General features: G+C 41.5%; 1 protein-coding gene across 4 annotated transcripts in view; it reads left to right on the top strand.

Moving 5' to 3' along the window:
* The first annotated feature begins 3,113 nt into the window (after window positions 1–3,113).
* DIS3L2 (DIS3 like 3'-5' exoribonuclease 2) overlaps window positions 3,114–25,698 on the top strand; it is a 354,030-nt gene continuing 331,445 nt past the window's right edge. For 2 of the 4 annotated variants that reach the window (XM_040450687.1, XM_040450688.1), the window contains exon 1: window positions 3,116–3,430. The gene's annotated coding sequence lies outside the window, so the exon portion shown is untranslated. Of the gene's footprint in view, window positions 3,431–25,698 lie in introns of all 4 variants that reach the window. The other 2 variants (XM_040450689.1, XM_040450690.1) reach the window with 2 other exon arrangements.

Raw genomic sequence — 25,698 nt, 5'->3', positions numbered from 1 at the left:
TGGCTGAAGTCGGACGCTTAACCGACTGCGCCACCCAGGCGCGCCGCTTCATTTTTTTTTTTACGTTTATTTTTGAGACAGAGAGAGACAGAGCATGAACGGGGGAGGGTCAGAGAGAGAGGGAGACACAGAATCTGAAACAGGCTCCGGGCTCTGAGCTGTCAGCACAGAGCCCGATGCGGGGCTCGAACTCACAGACCGTGAGATCATGACCTGAGCCGAAGTCGGCCGCTTAACCGACTGAGCCACCCAGGCGCCCCACCTAGCTTCATTTTTGATGTTCTAACACTTCTTACTGATTCTGAGTTGCTTGGTTATTTACTTTCAGGGTAATTAGTGGCAGTAGAATTGGGTGGGGGAATGAGACAGTTTACAGGACTTGTTTTTGGATTGGGCTATTAGGGTGAGGGTGTGGTGGTGAGGGACAGTGGAGTCACGGATGATTCCTAGGTGTCTGGACGTCTGCCTTTGTGACTGGGTGGATATTAGTACAGAAGACCAAGTTGGGGGTGGTGGTGGTTAGGAATCAGGGTCAGGCTGCACCTGGAAAACTCTAGGGCACTGTAGCTGTCTATACTCCCTAAACTCCCAGGAAGGCTTGTATTTCATAATAGACACAATCCCTCTCAATGCCAGCATGGGATTCTTCTGGAGGTAGCAGATGGCTCACTTCATATACCAACATGGCATGGTAACCCTGGTCCTTTGTTTGTATTCTGGGTATTGCCCAAAGTATTTCGCATCATTAATTGGCTATCCATCATCCAGAGACCAAAGTCAGACAAAGCTCATCACCTGGAACCTTTCTTGCCCACACCATTCTGGAAGTACAGGGTTCACCCACAACTTCCTGTAGTTCTCTAAAAATATGCCCATCATAGAAATGATAAGTTTCCATCTCGAGGCACCACTGAAATCTCCTGGAACCCCAGCCAAGTTGAGCCTGATGAATCACCTTGGCTCAACTGAACACAGTTCTTTAGAATTGATACTCTATTCAAGGCTGTCAGGAGGATGCGGGAATAGACTTTATCTTTTGTACTTCATGGATTTGGGGCTTTTTCTATATTACAAGTTGACTTCGTCCCTTCCGCTCACATAATAATTGATTTAGCTTCCCTTTACCAAACTATAACCATTTTCTGGTCCTGCCTTGTTCATGTTACACCTAGCGTCCCTTGGCTGATATTTTGGGTGTTCCTAAACTCTTCAGCCACACGTTTCAAATTTCATGGTTTACTCTCACAGATGGTTGGTCACATCCATTGTGGGTAGACTTGTAGTCTCTTAGAGAAGAATATTTCTCTTCTGGGTGAGCTTGTTGTAATACTTGATATAATGAGAATGTACTGGTTCTGGACTGGAGGTATGCTTGTGGGGCAAGCCTTTCACCCTTTCCTTTTGCCCACATGAGGAAGCCCAGAGCTCATTCTACTTAGATGATGTCCACCCAGCCCTGTAGCCTTCACACTAGCTGACACACTTTCTGCCAGCTGTCCCCAAATGGGATCTGCCTGTGGAACTTACATACAATAATTGTCCTTCCTTTGCTCTTCTACACCTGCTTCTACTTTTTAATGTTTATTTATTTGAGAGAGAGAGAGAGAGAGAGAGAGAGAGAGAGAGAGAGCGCTAGCAAGGGAGGGGCAGAGAGAGAGGGAGAGGCAGAATCCGAAGCAGGCTCCAGGCCCTGAGCTGTCAGCACAGAGCGCAATGGCAGGGCTCGAACCCATGAACCCACGAGATCATGACCTGAGCCAAAGTTGGATGCTTAACCAACCGAGTCACCCAGGGGCCCCTTCTATTCCTGCTTCTAATATTTTTGGTTTCCTTGGCTTCATCTCCCATTTCTGGCTCTGAAACCCCAGTTTTTATGTTATCAAAACTTTGTTCTTTCCCCTTTCTGGGTATTCCCATCCCTGGCTCCATTGGGGCTCCTCCCACCCATTGAATCCTTTGCCATCCTCTGCTTCCTGACCCTGCTGGGCTTCTTCCATCATCTACAGTTTGAATAGACAAGGTTTGCCTACATCACAGTCTTGCTGAGGATTCAGACCTGTGTGCGCATTAAAAATCAAAGGCTCGTGGGTTCATTTATTCTTTAAACAAACAGTGATTAAGGCTTTTCTTTGCGGCAAGCACTGGAGACCCAAGATTAAATAAATATTTCCCACCTTCAAGAACTTCAGGTATTAGAAGAATCCCGAAATTTACAAATACTTTAAAAAACATTAAGGCATTCAGGAACAATTTAATGTATTTCTTTTCCTTGTCTTAATGTGGAGCACATGGTGGTGGACTCCTTCACTACACAGATTCAAGCTACCGTCGACTTTGACGCCCTATTCCTGAATTTTGATTTTTTATGGTCACCACTAGGCACTTGATCTTCACAGCATTTGACACTGGTGACCACCTCCTTGCTGGAATTCTTTCCTCTCCCACTGTCTTCTCAGCAGTCCTTCAACCAAACATTCTAATTTTGTTTTGGTTTTTTAGTATTTTATTTTTAAGTAATTTCTACACCCCTAGTGGGGCTCAAACTTACAACCCCTAGATCAAGAGTCACATGCTCTACCGACTGAACCAGCCAGGTACCCCTTTCAAGGAACATTCTGAACGCTCTTTGGAGGTTCCTGTTCCTTTGTTCACAACATGAAAACATTTGTTTTCTGGGCTCCATTCTTTCCTCTCTACGCACTTCCCTGGGCAGGCCACACTGATCTTTCGGTCGGTATCTCAAAGGAGCCTACTCTCGTACCTGAAACACTCCTCCTTACCCTTTTACTTGCTTGAAGTAACCTTTTCCCTACCCGTGTCTGGGTAGGCTCCCACAGCTTCCCATACTTAGCCCACCCAGGTAAGCCGTATCTGTCTGCCCGCGCTCCCACCAGTCTGCACATTCTGGCGGCAGGGACCCCGCCTGGATTGCCCATCCCTGCATCTCCAGTGTCAGCCCTGCCCCGAGCCTTGAGCAGGTGTCCAACAACCAAGTATCTAGTAAACGAAAGAATGAGTAAAGCCCTGTGCCAGGAAAGGACGGGCGTGGCTACATCCGGGGGGCCTAGAAGCAGGGCGCGAACCCGGGCTGGGAGGGCTCCCGCGCAGGGGCGGGAGGGCTCCCGCAGCTGCCTGGCTCTCGAGCAGGGGGCCGCGGCGGCCGGGGTCGCCCAGCTAGAGCCACCGGCTACAGTTCATCGCCCCCGCGAGGCGAGGCCACAGAAGTCGCGTTGGCCCTTCGCCAACTCCTGCCATCTCCACCGCAGAGGAACGACGGCCGACCACCGTCTCCGCCGCGCTCCCGAGGCGCGCGGCGTTCTTGGCCCCGTCCGGCCACCGTTGCTTTCTATACAGCGGCGCCCCTGACCCGGAAGAGTATTCTCCTTAGCAACTGCGGGACCGCGGCGGCGCCAGCCTCCCGGGAGCGACGGTGAGGCCTCCCCGCCCCCGCTCCGCGCGCCCCGCCTCGACCCTTTCCCTGGACCGGCCCCGGGTCTGACCTGCCACGTCTCCGCAGCGCTTAGCGGGGTACCTGCGGCGCCGGTCCTGGGCGAGCGCCCTCCGCCTCGGGCATCGCTCCCCGGCTCCGGCGTCGCCCCTGCCCACCTCACGCCCCCCTCTCCCCCGCTCCGGGCCGACAGGGCCTGTCAGGCCCGGCTCCTCGCGCGGGGTCCCGCCGTTCCTCTCTCGTAGCCCCGTTAGGGGCGCGGATAAGAAAACCAGAATTAAGCAGAGCCTGTTGCTGTGGAGAGGACGCTTCCCGAGGCTCGGGTCACCTGTGGACGCGTTCTTATGGGTCCAGATACAGGTGTTTGGGACTGGCAGGGATGGAACCCTTGAGGAGCCGGGAATGGCAGCCGCTTAATTAGAATGCTTGCTGTTTGCCTGCTGCTTTGCGCTTGCCAAAGCGATGTCTTTTATCTGCTTTGTTGATCGTGGAGACTCTTGTAATTGAATATTTTCAACTGACCGTTTCCCGGGGATTAGGTTTCCTGTTTTTACTGATGTGCGGTTAGTATTATGTAGCTTAGATTTTGTGTCTTCCAGTTTTCTACGGAAGGAACTCTCCCTGGGACTGATTACCTTTGGGAAAAATTTCAAGTGAATTTTGCTATGTTGAAAAAAGTAGGGGCAGGTGTTGTTAATATCTCTGATTTGCATTTGAAAAGACACAGTGATCCTGAAAACCTCCCTTTATTGAGTTTGTAGGTGTGGTACTAAGAAAACTCTAAACCTTATTTGAACATTGTTAGGTAACAATTTTATATTTAATGATGATAGAGTTAGGGGCGCCTAGGTGGCTCAGTCAGTTGAGTGACTTTAGCTCAGGTCACGATCTCGGGATGGTTGGCTTCCAGGCCGGCATCGGGCTCTGTGCTGACAGCTCAGAGTCTGGAGCCTGTTTCAGATTCTGTGTCTCCCTCTCTCTCTGCCCCTCCCCTCTCTCTTTCTCAAAAATAAACAAACATTAATGATGAAAGAGTTAAAGCAGGCATGCGAACAATTTTCGGGAATGACATTTGGGAATAAAAGTGCAGGAATTTCGATAGCAAAATCCATTAATCAGCACGGCATAGTGTTTAACCAGCACGCCCAGTGTTCTAGGTACGTGAAGGATACAAAATAAGAGACCGTACACATTAAGTTATTGGAAAAACTACAAAATAGCATTTGTTTAAATACAGAATCAGAGGAGAGAGCAGTATGGGCTGGAGTTTTCTGTAACATGTTTATGGATTATATCTCTAAAGTATAGGTACAATTTGTGTTTGTATTGGAGGGGACAGGGAATCCTAAACAGTTTCGTATGTTAAGTGTGCGCGTGACATTTTGTAGTCCTTATTTAAAGCTCTATGGTCACTTGATTCTATTTCACTCAGTAAAAATCAGTCTGGCGTTTTTTTCTGTTTGAGATCTAAATGAATATGGTTAATATCAGGAGGCTTTGCCACTGAAGAGATTCATTCCTTTGCTTTTGTGATGGTCTTACTTTTATGTGAGACACCACAGTTTTCAGTAAAGTTAGTTACTAGTTCCTATATACTTAAGAGTTTTGTGAAATGTTGCTTTTAATATTTGACAGCTATTTCCACAGTGCTTCCTATGTAGGAGGCATTGTATCAAGAAATACCAAAAACAGGTTACTCAACAAGGAGTAGTTTTGCTTTACCTGCACTGTATGTGTGTGTGTGTATGTTTTACCCATCAGCCTTTGATGCTCAGCATTTGTGTAGGGACATAGAAGGACCGGAGAAATTGATACAGGCATCTGAATTGACTTTTTTTTCCCCCGTAGGAGTTGAATAGGGATTTTTGGCTCAGTTGCTTTGGATGTCCTTCAAAGATTCATTAAGGAGAACTCTTACAGTGTTTTATTGCTTTCTTATAGTTTTAGTGGCCATTTATTCACTTTTTTAAAAGTATTTGAGTGCCTATTTGGTGCATTGTGCTTTTGTTGGAAATGGGGGAGAGTGAACACATCCGTGGCTCCTGTCTTCAGCAGATGATACCAAATAATCACATGGATGTGAAACTGCAGATTTTTTTCTTTTCTTTTTTTGATTTAGGGAAGTCACGGGAACGACATTTGAACTAAGATCTGAAGGATGCACAGGAAAGGAAGAGTGTTCCAGTCAGACCCAACAGCACAGGCAAAGGACAGGACAGGACAGCACAGGCGTTCATGGGGAGGACTGGGGATTTAGGGTGCAGCTCTATGTAGAGAACAGGAAGAGTGTTGGAAGAATCTGGTGGGAGGGAGCTGGAGAGGTGGGCCACAGGGCCTTGTAAGCAGTTTGAGGAGTTTTTCTTATCTTTCGAGTGAAGAGAAGCCTTTATACTGTTTTACTTAGAGACTTCCGCTGGATTGCAGGTGGGGATGACACTGTTACGTTGTGTTTATATAGCCTGCTTTGTATTTCTACCTTTGCTTCCTATTTGTATCGTCTTCTTCCTCATTTCCCCAACGTGCTCCCTCAGTGTTACTGTAGTTGGAGAAGCTTCCATGTCCTACCAGCGAGATGTGTCCACTTTTTTTTTTTTCTTAATTGAGAGAAAAGGAATTTTAGGGATTAGTATTGGACACTAGAAGTTAGTTGATTTGAAATATTTTTGCATCAGTATGACTGCTAGGGCACTAACTTCTGAGACCGGTTTCTTTTTATGGGCAATAAAAACACATAATATAAAACTTACCCTCTTAACTATTTTTAAGTATACAGTTCAGTGATGTTAACTGTATTTACACTGTTTTGTAACAGATCACTGGGACTTTTTTATCTTGGAAAACTAAAACTGTACCCAATGAACATCTTCCTGTTTCTTCCTCCAGCACCTGCCCCCCCCCCCCCCCGCCCAGCTCCTAGTAGATTTGAGTTTTATTGCTCTAAATGCTTTTTGAAAGAATCATATTTGTACCACATTTTGTAGTGCTTATCTCAGAATGCCTTCAGGTCAGTTGATTTTGGGTATTGGACTGGAAACAATTTTGAGATGGTTCCATATTTTAAGTACAAAAAAACATAACAAAGCATTTTCTTAGACGGGGAAGATTTGCAAACTTTTATTTGCAGTTTTCCCATTTTATCTCAGACTTTGTATTTCTGTAGTGTTGTATAAGTAGCCTTATAGAATCCAGTTTGTTTTTATTTTTTATTTATTTTTAATTTTTTTAATATTTATTATTGAAAGACAGATATAGAGCATGAGCATGGGAGGGGCAGAGAGAGGGGGAGACACAGAATCTGAAGCAGACCCCAGGCTCTGAGCTGTCAGCACAGTGCTGATGTGGGGCTCAAACTCACAAGCAAGATCATGACCCTAGCCGAAGTTGGACGCTTAACTGACTGAGCCACCCAGGTGCCCCTAGAAGCCAGCTTTTAGAATGACCATTGAACCTTTTGAAAGTTGTTTTTTTGTTGTTTTTTTTGTTGTTTTTTTTTTGGTTTTTTTTTGGTTTTTTTTTTGCTTTAAATGGGGAGTTGCTGTGGAAAGTAAAGTTCATTTTCATTCAAATATTACTGAGCACATGCACAAATCAGACTGTGGGCCTGAAATGGTTCTGTAGATCCCTCTGAGGTCCAACTGTCCATGCCATTACTGTGACATCAGGGAGACAGCCAGATTCTTGTTGTCTTTATTAGATGGAAGGTAGTGGTGGAGCTGTGTCACAGACTCTGGGTCTAAAGTTCTCTCTGGTCCAGCAAGAGAGTGGACGCAGGATTAAAATGGGAGAGATGGTTAATGTCTGGGAGAAGACAAGAGCCCCAAATAAGGGTCCTTGCTCCATATTTGTTAAGATCAGAAGGCTTACAAATGTGATGGGCGTGCACAAAGAGATAATGAATCTGTGAACATTAACTCATGGGCATGAGGGAAAAGGGGTTTTGAAGATATATGGTGTTAGGGGTTTGGGTCTATATAAACCAAAATCCTGGTGCCGGGCAGATGGATGTTAAGGGTAGACCTGAGGTGCTGTGTCTGTTTATCTTAGCCAGCCTAGGGGATAAGACAGAGGATGCAACCTCAGGGTCAAAAGCCACCTTTCTTTTGCTAATCAGCTCTGCTCTGGGTAGTTCACCCTTCAGTGGTCTATCACCCTATTTACCTGTTTACCTAATTTGGTTCTTCCTTCCTGTGAAAGCAGCTTTCTGCTACAGTACTAAATTGGGGGGCCTTTTCGCCCTGAATACCTAATCTCATATACCTTTGCCCCCCCCCCCCCCCCATCTTGGGGCCTCTGCCCTGTCTATACTTATTTACCCAATCTTGTTTACCCACACTTGGGTGTGAGCATCCTATGGCTTTGTAATTCTTTTTGCCTTGTTGACCCATCAGTGCAGGCTCAGGGAATTATTCCTAAGCTTATTCCCTACAGAGCTGCTCCTTTGTGTCACATCAAGGGAGAAAGAAGGATTTGACGAGAACTTTTCAGATAGCATTTTTTGGAACCATAGCAAGAACTTGATGTCCCAGAGTTGCAATTATGAGATTTACTCTCATGTTGAGACTGGAAGTGGTTGGGTTTAGTCAGCTATTAGTCCAAAGAAACTTAGTTTTCTATTTTTTTTCCTATGGTGGTAAAATTTACCATCTTAACCATTTTTAAGTGTTCTGTTCAGTGGTATTAAATACATTCATAATGTGGAAACATCACCACCATCCATCTCCATAACTATTTTTTGTCTCATAAAACTGAAACTCTATGCTCATTAAACAACAACTTATTCTTTCCTCTCCCCAGCCTCTGGCAACTACTGTTCTACCTCTGTCTCTATGATTTTGGGCACTCTGAGTACCTCAGAAGTAGAATCATACAGTATTTTTTTGTGACTGGCTTATTTCATTTGGCATAATATTTATTTGTTTGTTTGTTTGTTTAAATGTTTATTTATTTTTGAGAGAGAGACAGAGCATGAGTGGGGTAGGGGCAGAGAGAAGGAGACACAGAATCTGAAGCAGGCTTCAGGCTTCGAGCTGTTAACACACAACCCGATGCGGAACTCGAAATCAAACCACAAGATCATGACCTGAGCCAAAGTCAGACATTTAACTGACCAAGCCACCCAGGCACCCCTAGCATAATATTCTTAAGGTTCATCCATATTGTAGCATATATCAGAATTTCCTCCTTTTAATTTTTTAAATTTAATTTAAAATATTTTTTAAATATTTATTTTTGAGAGAGAGAAAGATAGAGTACAAGCGGGGGAGGGGCAGAGAGAGAGGGAGACAATCCAAAGCAGGCTCCAGGCCCTGAGCTGTCAGCACAGAGCCCGACATGGGACTTGAACCCACGAACTGTGGGATTGTGACCTGAGCCAAAGTGGGACGCTTAACCGGCTGAGCCACCCAGGTGCCTCAGAGTTTCCTCCTATACCACATTTTGCCTATCCATCCATCTGGTGTGGACACTTGGGTTGCTTCCACGGTTTAGCTATTGTGAATAATCCTGCTCTGAACATGAGTGTACCATCCAACTACTTTTGATTCTTTTCTTACATCCTAATACAGCTGCCTCTGGGATGCACCAGCGTTGGCAGACAAGAGACAGTGTTCATACTGGCAGGGAAGGACTTTAATGTGGCACAGAGTACAGGGAAAATGTCACTCATGAAATCACCTGGGACTGATAAGGACTGATAGAGGTACCTGCCTCAGAAAAATGCCTTCTAGTTAGAAAGTAAAGAAGAGGAAGGGGCTTATCATTTATGGAGCCACCTCTCCTCCTGTGTGTCAAATAATTCACATGCATTATGTCATTGATACCAAGTTTTGTCCAATGAGAAAGATGATTTGATTCTTGGACTGATAAGACAATTGAGGCTCAGGGAGTATACTTAAGTCGTAAGGCAGTATGTGTTAGGACCGAAGTATGGACCCGTGTCTGATTCCAAAGCCCACATTCCTTCCATGACACTGCATCATGCTACTTCTGTAAACCGTGTTCCGATATCGGCATCAATGGTGGGCATGAGAATATCAACATAAATAGTGCAGGGACTATAAAGAAGAGGGCGAGTAATGAAGTAGGCTGATACAGTAGGAAGTCTTAAAAACCTTTTAAATGAAGGAAAGTATTGTTATCTGGTAGACTGGAGAGCTTAGGTGACCAGACCTCGAGGAGGCAGAACGTCATGCGATGCTAATTGAGGAACTCTGCTCTTGAGGTTCCTGGGCAGATTTCTTTTAATGAAATTGGATTGTTTCTCCCATTAGACTTGGATGAGGAAGAGAGGTTGGTAGTGATTGCCTCCGTGCTGAGGGGTCCAGAGAGAAGCCCCAGACATTTCTCTTTAACTTCTCCTCATTTAGAGAGCATTTCTCCACGTGGAAAATAGTTGCTTCTTTTTCTTTGCCATGGTCAGCTTTAATCCACTTTAAAGGATTGAATATGAAACCACAGCAGCAGTTACGATACCAAGGAAGAGATAATAGCACATTGTTATTTTTGTTTAATCCTACTTAAAAGCAGCAGTTTGCATGGCTTATTATTCTTTTTAGTTCTTTTAGGTTTATTTTATTATCATTTATTTTTTTTAAGTTTTTATTTAATTTGAGAGAGACAGAGAGAGAGAGAGAAAGAGAGAGAGAGAGAGGGAGAGAATCCCAAGCAAGCTCCACACTGCCAGCCCAGAGCCCAATGTGGGACTCGAACCCACAAGAGATCATGACCTGAGCTGAAAGAGACCCACTGAGATCATGACCTGAGCTGAAACCAAGAGTCAGATGCTTAACCAACTGAGCCACCCAGGCTCCCCCTTTAAGTTTTTTTAAATGAAAAAATATTTGAGTTGTTCAGAGCTCTTTTGCTCCAATAAGACATTTGTTTTCTTTATGATTTACTGAATTTTGCTAGTTTAAATCAGTGTTTCTTAATAGTTCAGAAATAAGGATGAGCCATGAATTTTATGACTAAAATGCACATTATTAACAGGGAATAATTTTACATGAATGAATTAGGGCCCGAGTTTTATTTAAAGGATTATTGATTACTAGTTAAGACTATATTTTTTAAAAACTGATTTACTGAGGAATAGTTGTCATATTACAAGCTGTACATATTTAAAGTATACAGTTTGAGTTAAAATTTTTTTTTTTAAAGCTTATTAAGTAATCTCTGTACCCATTGTGGGGCTCGAACTCACAACTCTGAGGTCAAGAGTTGCACACTTCACTGACTGAGCCAGCCAGGTGCTCCCAGTTTGTTAAGTTTTGACATATGTATGTACTCATTATCACAAACAAGGTAGTGAATAAATCTGTCACGCCCAAAGTTTTCCTTCTTGGTCCCCATCCCAGATAACCACTGATATTTCTGTCATTATATATTAATTTTCATTTCCTAGGATTTCCTAGAGTTGTATGTAAATGGAACCATATAGCATGTAGTTATGCTTTTTTCACTCAGCATAATTATTTTGAGATTCACTCCTGTTTTTTAGTATATCAATAATTGATTCCTCTTTCATGCCTAGTAATATTCCTTTGTATGGATGTATCACAGATTACTAATACATTCATTTATTGATGGACATATTGGTTCTTTCCAGTTTTTAATTGGTAACAAAGAAGGCTGCTATGAACATTTGTGTACAAGTCTTTGTGTGAACATATACTTTTGTTGTTCTTTTTGTATGCTTAACTTTGAAAGAAACTGTCAAAACTTCCAAGTACTATTTTGTATTCCTACCAGCAGTGTATAAGAGGTCCACTCCCTTGGGGCACCTGGGTGGTTCAGTCGGTTAAGCATCTGGCTCTTGATTTTGGCTCAGGTCATGATCTCACTGTCTGTGGGGTTGAGCCCTGCGGTGGGCTTGGTGCTGGCCATGGATCCTGCTTATGATTCTCTGTCTGTCTCACTGTCTCCCTCTTCCCCCGACCCGTCTGCCACTCCCTGACTTTTGCACACTCTCTCAAAATAAACAAACTTAAAAATAAAACAAATAAACTTAAAAAAAAAAAGTTCACTCCCTCCACATTCTTGTTAACACTTCGTATGCCAGTCTTTTCAACTTCAGACATTCTAATAGATGTGTAGTGGTATTTCATTGTGGTCTGGATTTGTATTTCTCTAATGACTGGTGATGCTGAATATCTTTTCATGAATTTATTTGCTATTCACATAGCTTCTTTGGTAAAGTGTCTGTTTTTATTTTTTTTATTTTTGTTTTTTTTAAAGTTTATTTATTTTGGGTGTGGGGGGGGGAGCAGAGAAAGAGAGAGAGAATCCCAAGCAGGCTCCACTCTCTCAGCACAGAGCCTGATGCGGGGCTTGAACTCACAAACCACGAGATCATATCCCTAGCCAAGATCAAGAATCAGATGCTTACCCCACTGAGTCACCCAGGAGCCCCATGTTTTGTTTTGTTTTTAGTGTTTATTTTTGAGAGACAGAGTGGGCATGTGTATGAGTGAGCAAGGGAGGGGCAGAGAAAGAGCGAGACAGAGGATCTGAGGTAAGTTCTGTGCTGAGGGTGGAGAGCCTGACATGAGGCTTGAACCCATGTACTGTGCTTAACTGATTGAGTCACCTAGGCACCCCTGGTGAAGTGTCTGTTTAAATCTTTTGTCCATTGTTAATTGGGTTCTGTGTTTTTTTATTACTGAATTTTAGAAGTTTTTTAAAATATATTCTGGATGTAAGTACTTTTTCAAATTTGCAAATATTTTTCCTTATCTCTTTTTATTCTCTTTTTTTAAAAAAAAAAATTTTTTTTTCAACGTTTATTTATTTTTGGGACAGAGGGAGACAGAGCATGAACGGGGGAGGGGCAGAGAGAGAGGGAGACATAGAATCGGAAACAGGCTCCAGGCTCTGAGCCATCAGCCCAGAGCCCGACGCGGGGCTCGAACTCACGGACCGCGAGATCGTGACCTGGCTGAAGTCGGACGCTTAACCGACTGTGCCACCCAGGCGCCCCTCTTTTTATTCTCTTAATGGTGTCTTTGGAAGAGCAAAAGTTCTTAATTTTGATGAAGTCCAAATTACAATTTTTTTCTTTTGTTGCTGTTTTTGTTACTTTACCTAAGAAATCTTTTCCTATTTAAATCACTGAAATATTCTCCTATGTTCTAGGAGTTTTTGTTAGGTTATAGACTTAGACTATGATCCACTTTGAGTTTTTAAAACATTGTTTTGTGTTTTATGTATTTTTGAGAGAGAGAGAGAGAGAGATTGTACGTATTGCATGTGCAAGTGGGGGAGGGGCAGAGAGAGAGGAAGACAGAGAATCCTAAGCAGGCTCCAGGCCCTGAGCCATCAGAGCAGAGCCTGATGGGGGCTCGAACTCATGAACCGTGAGACCATGACCTGAGCCGAAGTCAGACACTTAACTGTCTGAGCCACCCAGGTGTCCCTTGAGTTATATTTATGTGTAGTACAAAGTATGGATTAAAGTTCTTTTTTTTTATAATCTTTTTTTTGAAATTTAAATTCAAGTTAGTTAAAGTACAGTGTAGTATTGGTTGCAGGGGTAGAACTCAGTGATTCATCACTTCTGTATAATACCCAGTGCTCATCCCAACAAGTACCGTCTTTAATGCCTATCGCCTATTTGGCCCATCCCCCCATCCGACTTCTCTCCAGCAATTCTCAGTTTGCTCTCTGTATTTAAGAATCTCTTATGGGGGTGCCGGGGTGGCTCAGTTGGTTAAGCATCCGACTTTGGGTCAGGTCATGATCTTGTGGTTTGTGAGTTTAGCCCCACATCGGGCTCTTGTGCTGACAGCTTGGAGCCTGGAGCTTGTTTTGGATTCTGTGTCTCCTGCTCTCTCTGTCCCTTCCCTGCTCATGCTCTGTCTCTCAAAAATAAACAAACATTAAAAATAAATTAAAAAAAAAGAGTCTCTTACGGTTTGCCTCCTTCTGTTTTTATCTTCTTTTTCCTTCCCTTCCCCTATGTTCATCTGTTGTGTTTCTTAAATTCTATATAAGTGAAATTATATGATATTTATCTTTCTCTGACTTTTTTCAGTTAGCATAATACACTCTAGTTCCATCCACATTGTTGCAAATGGCAAGATTTCATTCTTTTTGATCCCCAAGTAATGTTCCATTTTATACACGCACGCACACACACACCACATCTTTGTCCATTCATCTGTAGATGGACATTTGGTCGCTTTCCATAATTTGGCTATTGTTGATAGTGCTGCTATAATCATTGGGGTCAATGTGCCCCCTTTGAATTAGCATTTTTATATCCTTTGGATAAATACCTAGTATTGCAATTGCTGGGTCATGTAGTAGTTCTATTTTTAATTTTTTGAGGAACCTCCGTACTGTTTTCCAGGGTGGCTGCACCAGTTTGCATTCTCACCAGCAGTACAGAAGTGTTTCCCTTTTTCCACATCTTTGCCAACATCTGTTGTTTCTTGAGTTGTTTGTTTTAGCCAATAATGTTCATTTTTTTACATATAGAATCCAGTTGTTCTAGAATCATTTGTTGAAAAGACTATTCACTAAATTGCCTTCTGCATAGGTTGGAAATCTACTTATATACATGTTGTTCTATTTCTGGACTCCCTTTTCTGTTCCGTTGATCTATTTGTCTTGATGCCAATACTACATTGTTTAGATTACTATAGTTTTATAATAGGACTTGAAGTAAGCGTTGCTGCTCTTTTTCCAGATTTTGGCTCTTAAAGGTTTTTTTCATTTCTATATTAATTTTAGAATCAGCTTTGTCAACTTTTCCAGAGTCTGCCTGAGAATTTGAGATTGTATTGTATTTATAGATTTGTTTGAGGAGAACTACCTCTTAATGATGTTGTGTCTTCCAACCCATGGACCTGCTGTAGTCTCCATTTATTTAGGTTTTATTTAATTTCTCTGAGAAAATTGTAGTTTTCACTGGGCAAATCATGTACATCTTTTGTCATGTTATCCCTACATATTTCATATGTATTTTCTTAAAACAACTGTTTTTTAAACATTTATTTATTTTTGAGAGAGAGAAAGAGAGAATGTAAACAGGAGAGGGGTAGAGAGAGACAGAGACACAGAGTCTGAAGCAGGCTCCAGGCTCTGAGATGTCAGCACAGAGCCTGATGTGGGGCTCAGACTCACGGAGCTGAAGTTGGACGCTCAACTGACTGAGCCACCCAGGCGCCCCTCATATATATTTTCTAATTATTTTCTTAAATGGAAGTATACTTGACAAAATGTTACATTAGTTTCAGGTGGACGACATAGCATATTTCATATTTTTGGATGCTGTTGAAATGATGGTTTTTCGAATTTGTATTTTTGACTGTTGCTCCTTATACAAATATGCTTGATTTTTGCACATTGATCTTCTCTGTCAACTAGGCTATGCCCACTTATTCCTCAGGCTTTTTTTGTAGATTCCATGGGATTTTTTACATAAAGATTATGTCATCTGTGAATACAATTTTACTTCTTCTTTTCTAATCTTTTGTTGATTTTATTTTTCTTACTGCATTGGCTGTAATTCCCAGTACAGTGTTAAATAGAAGTGGTGAGAGCAGACATATTTGTCTTGTTCAGATCTTAGGAAGAAAGTGCTTAGTCTTACACCATTAAGTATGATAATAGCTGTAGACTTTTTTTTTAATGTTTATTTATTTATTTATTTATTAAAAAAATTTTTAAATGTTTATTTATTTTTGATAGAGTGCAAGTGGGGAAGGGGCAGAGAGAGAGAGAGGGGAACAGAAGATCCAAAACGGGTTCTGTGCTGACATCAGTGAGGCCGATGTGGAGCCATGAGATCATGACCTGAGCCAAAGTCAGACGCTCAACCAACTGAGCCACCCAGGTGCCCGCTGTAGACTTTTTATACATGCTCTTTGTCAGTGAGGAAGTTTCCTTCCATTCCTAGAAGTTTTGCTGAGAGGTTTTTTTGTTTTTTTGTTTTTTCTTTTTCAGAAATGAGGTTGGATTTTGGCAAATGCTTTTTCTGAGTCTACTGAGATGATCATATGGTTTTTCATTTTTAGTTTAATATGGTGAATGATACTGATTTTCAAATATCAGAACTAACATTGCATTCTTGAAATAAACTCTACTTAGTCCTGATGTATTATTGTTTTTTTTTATATTGTTGGAATTGATCTCCTGAAATTTTGTTAAAAAAACTTTGCATCTATGGTTATGAAAGATACTGGTTTAGATGTTTTTTCCTGTAATATCTTTGAATTTGTTTTGGTATCAGAGTAATGCTGGCACCTTGGGATGAATTGGGAAGCATTCTTTTTCCTTTAATTTTCTGAAATAGTTTGCATCTATTCTTTTCTTTCTGCCTTAAGGACGTCCTATGATGTTTCTGGTAATGCAGACTTGGTGGTGATGATTCTTTTAGCTTTCACACGTTTGAAGAAGTTTGTGTTTTGCCTTTGGATCTCAAAGATATAATTGCTACATAAAGAATTCTAGATTGACAGCTTTTTCCTATTGGTGTTGTAAGGATTTTGACTCAGTATCTTCTACCTTGCTTGTTTCTGACAAGAGATCTGATATCCTTATCTCTGTTTCTCTGTACTTTATTTAAAAAAAATTTTTTTTTTTAAAAAAAATTTTTTTAACGTTTTATTTATTTTTGAGACAGGGAGAGATAGAGCATGAACAGGGGAGGGTCAGAGAGAGGGAGACACAGAATCTGAAACAGGCTCTAGGCTCCGAGCTGTCAGCACAGAGCCCGACGTGGGGCTCGAACTCACAGACCGCGAGATCATGACCTGAGCCGAAGTTGGCTGCTTAACCGACTGAGCCACCCAGGCACCCCTTTAAAAAAATTTTTAATGTTTATTTTTGAGAGACAGAGAGCGCAAGCAGGGGAGGGGCACAGAGAGAAACACACAGAATCTGAAGCAGGCTCCAGACTCTGAGCTGTCAGCACAGAGCTGGACACAGGACTCCCCTCTTGAACCCACAAGATCATGACCTGAGCTGAACTTAACTGACTGAGCCACCCTGGCACCCCTCTGTTTCTCTGTACTTAATGTGTCTTTTTCTCAGCTGCCTTTACAATTTTTCCTTTAAACTGCTTTTAAGCAATTTAACTATGATGCATCTCTTACCATAGTTTTCTTTCTTTTTTGTGTGTGTGTGATTGTGTCATTGAACTTCTTGGATTTATGGTTTTATAGTTTTATCAAATTTGGAAAACTTTTGGCTCTTATTTCTTCAGATATTTTTTCTTTCTCCACCTTCCCTCCCCGTTTTGCAGATTTCACTTACACATATATTTGATTGCTTAAAGTTGTCCCCTAACTCACTGATGCTCTCTTAATTTACTCTTTTTTCTTTGTTTTTCATTTTAGATAGTTCCTATTGCTATATCATCAGGTTTATTAATTTTTTCTTTAGCAGTGTCTAATCTGCTATTAATCCCATCCAGTGTATTTTTCATTTCAGGCATCATAGTTTTTAACTCTAGATGTTTGATTTGGATCTTTTTTATATCTTCAGTGTCTCTTAACCCATTCAGTCTTTCTTCTTTTTGAACATATAGAATACAGTTCTAATAACTACTACTTTCCTGTCCTTTTTTGTTATTTCCATACATTTCTACATTGTTTATCTTTGTCTTTCTGTCTCTCTTTCTCTCTTTCACATATCCTATTTATTAAAGAAGTAAGGCAAGACATTTAATAATTTTTTAATTTTGTATGTTTGGAAACAGGCTTAAGAAAGTTAGATGGTTGGGGGTCACCTGGGCGGCTCAGTTGTTAAGTGTCTGACTGACTCTTCATTTCAGCTCAGGTCATGGTCTCACGGTTCGTGAATTCTAGCTGCTCATCTGGCTTCACCTGGCTCCGTGCTGCCTGGAGCCTACTTGGGATCCTCTCTCTCCCTCTCTCTCTGTCCTGTCCCCATATGCATGTGTGTACACTTTCTCTCTCTCTCTCTCTCTCTCTCTCTCTCTCTCTCTCTCTCTCTCTCAAATAAGTAAACCTAAAAAAAATGTTAAAAAAAAAGTAGTTTGGTTTGGTCAGGGTTAGATAGTTAACGTTCAGATTTAAATCTAGGTTTTTCACAACTTCTGCTCTTTCTGTTACTCCTGCCTCAATAGGAGGGATAAGATAAATACAGAACTAAAAAGAGTAGGGAAGGAATCATAATAGAGAAGAATTATGCAAGATCTTAAGAGAGTATGTAGGTCAGAAAGACTTCTAAGGATGCAGGAAGCATTTGGGATGAAACTTTCAGGACAGGTAAGATTTTGGAGGTTGTTCTAATGAGGGTGAAGCATTTGAGGAGGAGAGAAGAGTGTATTTCAGTGTGTGGGGTTGGGAGATTGGGGCATGCGCTTAGCTGAATTGGGTAGGAATATGGAAAGCAGATGACTAGGGAGGTTGGCCTGAATTTGTGGAGTATTTTTGATGTCTGGCTTTAACACCACTTTCTTTTTCTTTTCTTTTCTTTTTTTTTTTTTTTAACACCACTTTCTAATATCCCTGTCTCTTCAACTGCTGCATGCTTCTGACAAAGGGATGGTGTCTTTAAAAATTTTTTTCATTACATAGTATAGTCTTGCACATAATTCACAGGTATTGATTGATTAATAACATTTTATTATAGTACCATTAATTATACTTTATTACTACTTGTGATTGCATTGCTTATTGTATAAGAAGTCTCAAATCCTGTGTTCATAAAATTCCTTCCAAACAAGTCAGCATGCTTTATGCTAATTCATCTATGGATCGTGTCAGCAGTCATCTTACCATACGTAAAGAATATCCCACTTCCTCAGGCAGCCAGAATCCTGCTTCAACTTAAGGGTCATTGTGTAATCTTGTACTGTTCTAATGCAAGGAATGCTCAGATGATAGTGTTGTGGGCAGAGCCCAAGCCTGATTCTCTTGGACTTTTTCACTTCTGGCTGGGAGGGAAGAGTACACGCGGTACTGCCCTTGAACTCACAACTGCCCACTACGTGCAGCGTTGACTCTGACACTGCAAGTGCTCAGCTGGGCTCACTCTCATCTTTGTTCGGTATCTCAATTGAGAGCTGAAGTTTCAACCAGGGTTTCATTGAATTTCAATCAATTCAAAACTAATTAATGGAAAAATAATCTTACCGTTCAAATTACATCATTCTTCCTGCATTGCTTTTAATTTTCTTTGCAAACCTTTTTACTCTTGAGTTCTGGCAAGCGCCCTCTGTGCTGGAGTTCCTGAAGTGATTGCTAGTGATTCTCAGTGAGTTTGATCAAAGAGTGCATTATTGCTGTATTACATGCTGTAATAAATTGCTGTAGTACATTTTTTACTGTAAACCCTCCCTACCCCCATAAATCTCCTTGTTAATGCAACTTCAGAAGAAGAGGAAAATCAAGGATTTTGCTAACTCCTAACAGGTGTCTACTTAGGACAACAGAACCCAGCAGATTTTCAGTGGCAAACATTGAATCTAGTCTTCTTTGTTTTACTTTTTTTTTTTTATTTTTTATTTTTTTCAACGTTCATTTATTTTTGGGACAGAGAGAGACAGAGCATGAACGGGGGAGGGGCAGAGAGAGAGGGAGACACAGAATCGGAAACAGGCTCCAGGCTCCGAGCCATCAGCCCAGAGCCTGACGCGGGGCTCGAACTCCCGGACCGCGAGATCGTGACCTGGCTGAAGTCGGACGCTCAACCGACTGCGCCACCCAGGCGCCCCCCCTTTGTTTTACTTTTTAAATTTGAGTGTAGTTGACACAATTTGACGTTAGTTTCAAGTGTACAACATAGTGATTCAATTTCTTTATATGTTATGCTATGCTCATCACCAAGTGTAGCTACCATCTGTTACAAGATCATTGGCTGTATGCTGTGCCTGTTTATTCCCACATTGTTCATTTTTTTAAAAATTATAGTCTTTTATTAAATACTGAGAAGTTATAAAATAGCATATGCAAAACATGTGTAAGGTGTACAGAGTAATAGGACGGTGAATACCCATGTAACCAACCACCCAGTGTAGGAAAAAATTGCTGTTGCCATTAAAGATCTACATTCTTGTTTGTAATGCCACCTCTCCTTTTCTTTTTCAGAAGTAACCTATGTTTTATATTTTCTTTATACTTGGGTCACATCATTTGTATCCTTAAACTGTTACTTAATTTTGCATGTTTTTGAAGTTTGTAGAATGGAATTATAATGCAGATATTTTTTAGTGATTTGCTTCTCCCTAGAACATGGGTGTCTGCTTTGGTCACATTTTGCAAATAATTAATCCTGGGCTGCTTGTACTTAGCATAATTTTCTTTCTTTCTTTCTTTCTTTCTTTCTTTCTTTCTTTCTTTCTTTCTTTCTTTCTTTCTTTCTTTCTTTCTTTCAAGAGAATGGATGTAAGTGAGTGAGGGGCGGAGAGAGAATCCTAGGAGGGGCTGAGGGAGAGAGAGAGAGAGAGAGAGAGAAGTGGGATTCACCCTAAGCAGGTCTCGAGCTCACCCAAAGGGGGCACAAGTTCACCTGAAGCACGGCTTGAACTCACCCAATGTGGGACTCGAACTCACGAACTGTGAGATCATGATCTGAGCCAAAGTCAGATGCTTACCGACTGAGCCACCCAGGCACCCTGTAATTTTATTTCTTAATAATTTTCCTCACTAGTCTCATAAAGAATAAGATTCATATGTTTCTGCCTTTTAGAAGAAAAAAAGATAATGCTTTCTGATTGGATAAAAATAACCCGGTTTCCTTTGGGGTATTCCATCTCCAGGCACTCCAGAACCCATTTCTCAGGGCCGTACCTCAGTGACTGGGTAGAAGTCCTTGAAGATGGCTCATTTTTGCTGTCTTTCCCCCTTATACTTTATCTTGGGCAGCCTGGACACTCCCCGTTTTTCAGATAGGTATCTTTTTGGGGTTTTTTATCCTGACTGCACGTAAGAATCACCTGGGGAGATTTAATGCCCATGCCTAGGCCAAAGACCAATTAAATCTGAATATTTCTTTTTGTGATTGCTCCTGTCTTTGGCCTGTTCTTTTTCTTTTTAACTTAACTTTTTATTTTTTAATTTTTTTTAACGTTTATTTTTTGAGAGAGAGAGAGAGAGAGACAGAGCATGAGCAGGGAGGGGCATAGAGAGGGGGAGACACAGAATCTGGAGCAGGCTCCAGGCTCTGAGCTGTCAGCACAGAGCCCGACGCGGGGCTCGAACTCACAGACCACGAGATCATGACCTGAGGCGAAGTCGGACGCCCAACTGACTGAGCTGCCCAGGTGCCCCTAACTTTGTGTTAATTGGTTTACTTCTTTCATATCGACTTGTAGGTCTTGACATTTTCTGTATATTAATCTTTGAATTCTTATATATTGCAGATATTTTTTCTCAGTCTGTTTGGTCATTATGGTTTCTTTTGGTATACAGAAGTTTTTAATTTTTAAAATTTGAGTCTTTTCCTCTGGTTTCTGTGTTTTTTGTCTTAATTAAGAAGACTTTCTTTTCTTTTTTTTTAAAATGTTTATTTATTTTGAAAGAGCCTGTGAGTTGGGGAGGAGCAGAGAGAGAGAGGGAGAGAGAGAATCCCAAGCAGGCTCTGCTCTATTAGGGCAGGCTTGATGCCGGGCTTGATCTCATGAACCATGAGATCATGACCTGTGCGGAAATCAAGAGCCGGATGCTTAACCGACTGAGTCACCCAGGTTCCCCAGAACAGATCTTTTCTCGTTACTCTTTCTTTGCAAACATTTCCCATCATTCTGTGCATTTTCCTCTTATATTTGATACTTAAAAGTTTTTTTGCTGCTGTGAAATTCACGTCATAAAATCAGTCACCTTAAAGGGAACAACTCAGTGGCATTTAGTACATCCACAGTGTTGTCCTACCACCACCTCTATCTAATTCCAGAAGAAAGCCCTGTACCTGCTAAGTGTTGCTGCCTGTTCTTCCCTCTCCCTGTCCTCTGGCAACCATCAATCTCTGTATGTCCCTGTGCATTTACCTATTCTGGATATTTCATATACATGGAATCATATATGGTCTTGTGTCTGGCTGCTTTCACTTAGCATAATGTTTTTCAGCTTTATCCATGTGGTAGCATGGGCTAATTTTTCAAAAAAACCTCATTATTTATGGCCAAAAAAGTATTCCATTTGATGTTTATGCCACAATTTATTTATTTATCCATTGGTGGACTTTTGGGTTGTTTCCACCTTTTGGCTATTGTGAATAGGGCTGCTATGAACCTATGTGTATAAGTATTTGTTTGGATAATTATTTTCAACTCTTTGGGGTATATACCTAGAATTGGAGTTGCTGGGTCATATGCTCATTCTATGTTTAACTTTTCGAGGACCTTCCAAACTGTTTTCCACAGTGGCTGAACCTTTTTACATATCTACCAGTAATTTATGAAAGTTCCAATTTCTCCACATCCTTGCCAATATTTGTTATTTTCTGGTTTGTGTTTTGCTTTGTTACAGCCTTTCTAGTGAGTGTGAAGGGAACCTCACTGTGGTTTGATTTACATTTTTTTGATGGCTAATGGTGTTGAGCATATTTTCATGAACTTGTTGGTCATGAATATATCTTCTTTGGAATAATGGCTATTCACATCCTTTGCCTTTTTTCTTCCATTTGATTGTTAAGATGAGATTGTCAAAAAAAATCATGATTTGAATTTGTGATTACGTTGTAATTTTTTGACTAATTTACAGCTGACATCTTTATAATCTTGTGTCTTTCTGGTCAAGAGCAGGGTTTGTTTATTTGTTTAGGTCTTTCATGTGTTTTCAAAAAATTTTTAATGTTTATTTACTTTTGAGAGAGAGAGAGAGAGCGCGCGCGCCAAGGGCGAGCAGGGGAGGGGCAGAGAGAGAGCGAAACAGAATCCAAAGCAGGCTCCAGGCTCCGAGCTGTCAGCACAGAGTTCCATGCTGAGCTGAAGTCGGATGCTTAACCAGCTGAGCCACTCAGGTGCCTCTGTCTTTTGGGTTTTTGAAAATGCTTTTAAAATTTACTTTAGATCTTAAATCTGTCTTATTAGTTTTATCCACAGGCATTTTGTGATTTTGGTTACTTCTTAGAATTGATGTTTTTCTCTCTCATGTTTTAATTTTTTAATTTATTTAAGATAAGAGATTTCACTTCTTTATTTTGTTTATTATTTTTGAGAGAGTGAGACCATGTGCACAAGAGCAGAGGAGGGACAAGAGGGAAAGAGAGAGAATCTTAAGCCAGCTCCATGCCCAGAAGAGCCCAATGTGGGGCTCGATCTCACAACCCTGAGATCAAGACCTGAGCCAAAAACATGAGCTGGATGCTTAACTGATTGATCCACTCAGGCACCACTCAAGCATCTTTTTTTTTAAGTTTATTTATTTATTTTGAGAGAACGTAAGTGTGCGCGCGCACGTGCATTTGTGTGTGTGTGTGTGTGTGTGTGTGTGTGTGTGTGTGGGAGAGAGAGAGAGAGCGAGAGAGGGACAGAGAGGGAGAGAGGATCCCAAGCAGGCTTTGTGCTGTCAGGGTGGAGCCCAACTCGAGGCTTGATCTTGTGAACTGTGAGATCATGACCTGATCTGAAATCAAGAGTCAGAGGCTTAACTGACTGAGCCACTCATGTGCTCTGCCAAAGCATCTTTTAATGATAATCATTGGCAAACTCATTTGAAACCTGCATTGAAAAGCAAACTTTTTTTTTTTCTTTTAATGTCTTCAGACTTTGACCCATCTTTGTTAGACACACTATGCTCTAGGTTTTTTCTTCTATATTTAGACTCACATCCCTTTCTTGGAATTTTTGTTTGAGATCTTTGGAGAGGATGTCTCAGTGAGCCTCCTGAGCCCTGGTTATAGTCAGTCACCAGTCACTAGTGTTTTTCACAGGTTTTATGTCTTTGGTGAAATCTAGTCTATACCATTCTTTCATCTGGTGATAATTTCCTGCTTTTTATATTTTCATTCTTTTTTTTTTTTTAATTTTTTTTTCAACGTTTTTATTTATTTTTGGGACAGAGAGAGACAGAGCATGAACGGGGGAGGGGCAGAGAGAGAGGGAGACACAGAATCGGAAACAGGCTCCAGGCTCTGAGCCATCAGCCCAGAGCCGGACGCGGGGCTCAAACTCACAGACCGTGAGATTGTGACCTGGCTGAAGTTGGACGCTTAACCGACTGCGCCACCCAGGCGCCCCTGTATTTTCATTCTTAATCCATCAAATGTCTGTTGAGTTCTGCCACTTGCCACTCCTGTTGTAGACACTGTGGTTGCAGTGATGACAAAGCCCCTGTCCTCCTGGAGCTTTGAGTGGACATTGGGGATAATCACATGTGCACAGAGATGAACAGGCCATTTCAGGAGCGATAAGTGTAATGAAGGAAGTAGAAAAATGTGCTAGGCTAGAAGAAGACTGGGGAACCTTATTTAGATCAGGGTTTCTCAGCCTCAGCAGTATTGACAGTTTGGACTGGGTAACTCTTTGTTGGGAAAGAGGGCTGTCCTGAACATTGTGAGGTGTTGAGCAGTACCTGGGGCCTCTACCCTTAAAAAAATTTTTTTTACTGTTTTTATTTATTTTTGAAGGAGAGAGAGAGACAGAGCATGAGCGGGGGAGGAGCAGAGAGAGTGGGAGACACAGAATTCGAAGCAGGCTTCAGGCTGTAAGCTCTCGTCACAGAGCCCGATGCGGGCTCGAACCCACAAACTGTGAGATCATGACCTGAGCTGAAGCCAGACGCTCAACTGACTGAGCCACCCAGGCACCCCTGGCCTCTACCCTTTAGATGCCCTAGGACCCTCCTCAGTTGTGACAGTCAGAAATGTCTTTAGGTAGTCTCAAATGTCCCTGGAGGGGAGGGGCAGAAACGCTCCCAGTTGAGAAGCACTAGTTTTTAGTTTGGGTGGTCAGGGAAGGCTTTGTTTTGGGAGAAGATTTCTTTCTAATTCAGATATGAATTTCATAGAATGATGAGGTTCTGTTCTATTCACTTGTTCAGGCAGTTGGATCTTTTACCTGTTAGGCTGAAATTACACAATGAATTAGATGTTTAGACCTTAAAACAATCCCTCTTGTTTCACAGATGATATCCCGAGATTACCTGAGGTTATTTCTCTAACGTTACATTTAGTATCCTTACCCACACCAGCGTCATTGCCAGTATGGTTGTGACTATTTGGGAGTGCATGCGAGTTAAGAAAGAGGGGTGTGTTCAGTCCAATTCTAGAAGCTTAGTGCATTGCTTCTTAGTCTTTAGTGAGCACCAGAAGGGCCAGGAGAGCTTGTTAAAATACAAATTTCAGGACCCCACTCCTAGAGATTCTGATTCGGTTGGTCTGTGGTGAGGCCTGGTAGTTTGCATTTTTACCAAGCTCCCAAGTGCTGCTGTGCTGCTGCTGGTCTGTGCTTTGCGTGGCACTGACCGTAACGTCCCACTTAGTGCCTGGGAAGCCGTGGTTGAAGGATTAGTAATAAACCTTTGAGGAACATGGTTTCTTTATTTTTTTTCATATTGGCCTTTTTACTTCATTTAAATCAAACTTGGTAGCTTTTCCCTGTGTCATCTGTCACAAGGAAAGTCTGTTAAGTGTTGATTGTGTTGGATGTGACACTACTGAGATGTTCTGCATTGCAATCGTATAAGTAATTTGAGGTATTTTTACCTATTGAACTAAGCAGGGAAGCTATGAAGTGACACTTCCTATGTGATCAATTTATCTTATGTAGAGAAATGAAAACAATGCTGGCAACATTTGTTAAAATGAGAAATTCTCTGCTATAGTTTTAACTGTATGAAGAGGCATTCATTTTCAGTTCTGGGCTGGTAATTACAAAGTGTGTGTAATTCTGCAGGAATAGGTTCTGGAAAGGCGAGTGGATGTTCTTAGACCATGCTGAAATTTTTGCTTAGCGTCTCCTCTTAAACCATTGAACCAACTTGATTTATGATAAAGCGTAATTGTTTTTTTAGCAATAGCCTGAATAGACTCTGTTCTATTGCTAAATAGAGTTAAGATATATGTGTGCATGTGTATGTATATGTGGTGTTGTTTGATTGCAAAAGTAATTCATACTTTTGTAAGAAACAAAAAATTAAACGTTATTAAAATGTGTGCTTTAAAGTGAGAATCCCTAGTAATCCTACTTTCTAAAGAGAATTGTTATGAATGTGGTATATCTAAATCGGTTTCATTTGTCACATGATGAGAGGCAAAGATGACTAAAGAGATGGTTCGATGCTACACTGTTGGCATTTGTAAGATGCTGAGTTGTCATCCTTCATCTGTAGGCCAGAGCCTGC

Source organism: Herpailurus yagouaroundi, unplaced genomic scaffold, assembly GCF_014898765.1.
Source record: "Herpailurus yagouaroundi ecotype Mexico unplaced genomic scaffold, PumYag 202, whole genome shotgun sequence".
Classification (NCBI taxonomy): domain Eukaryota; kingdom Metazoa; phylum Chordata; class Mammalia; order Carnivora; family Felidae; genus Herpailurus; species Herpailurus yagouaroundi.
This window is presented reverse-complemented; position numbering and strand designations above follow the sequence as displayed.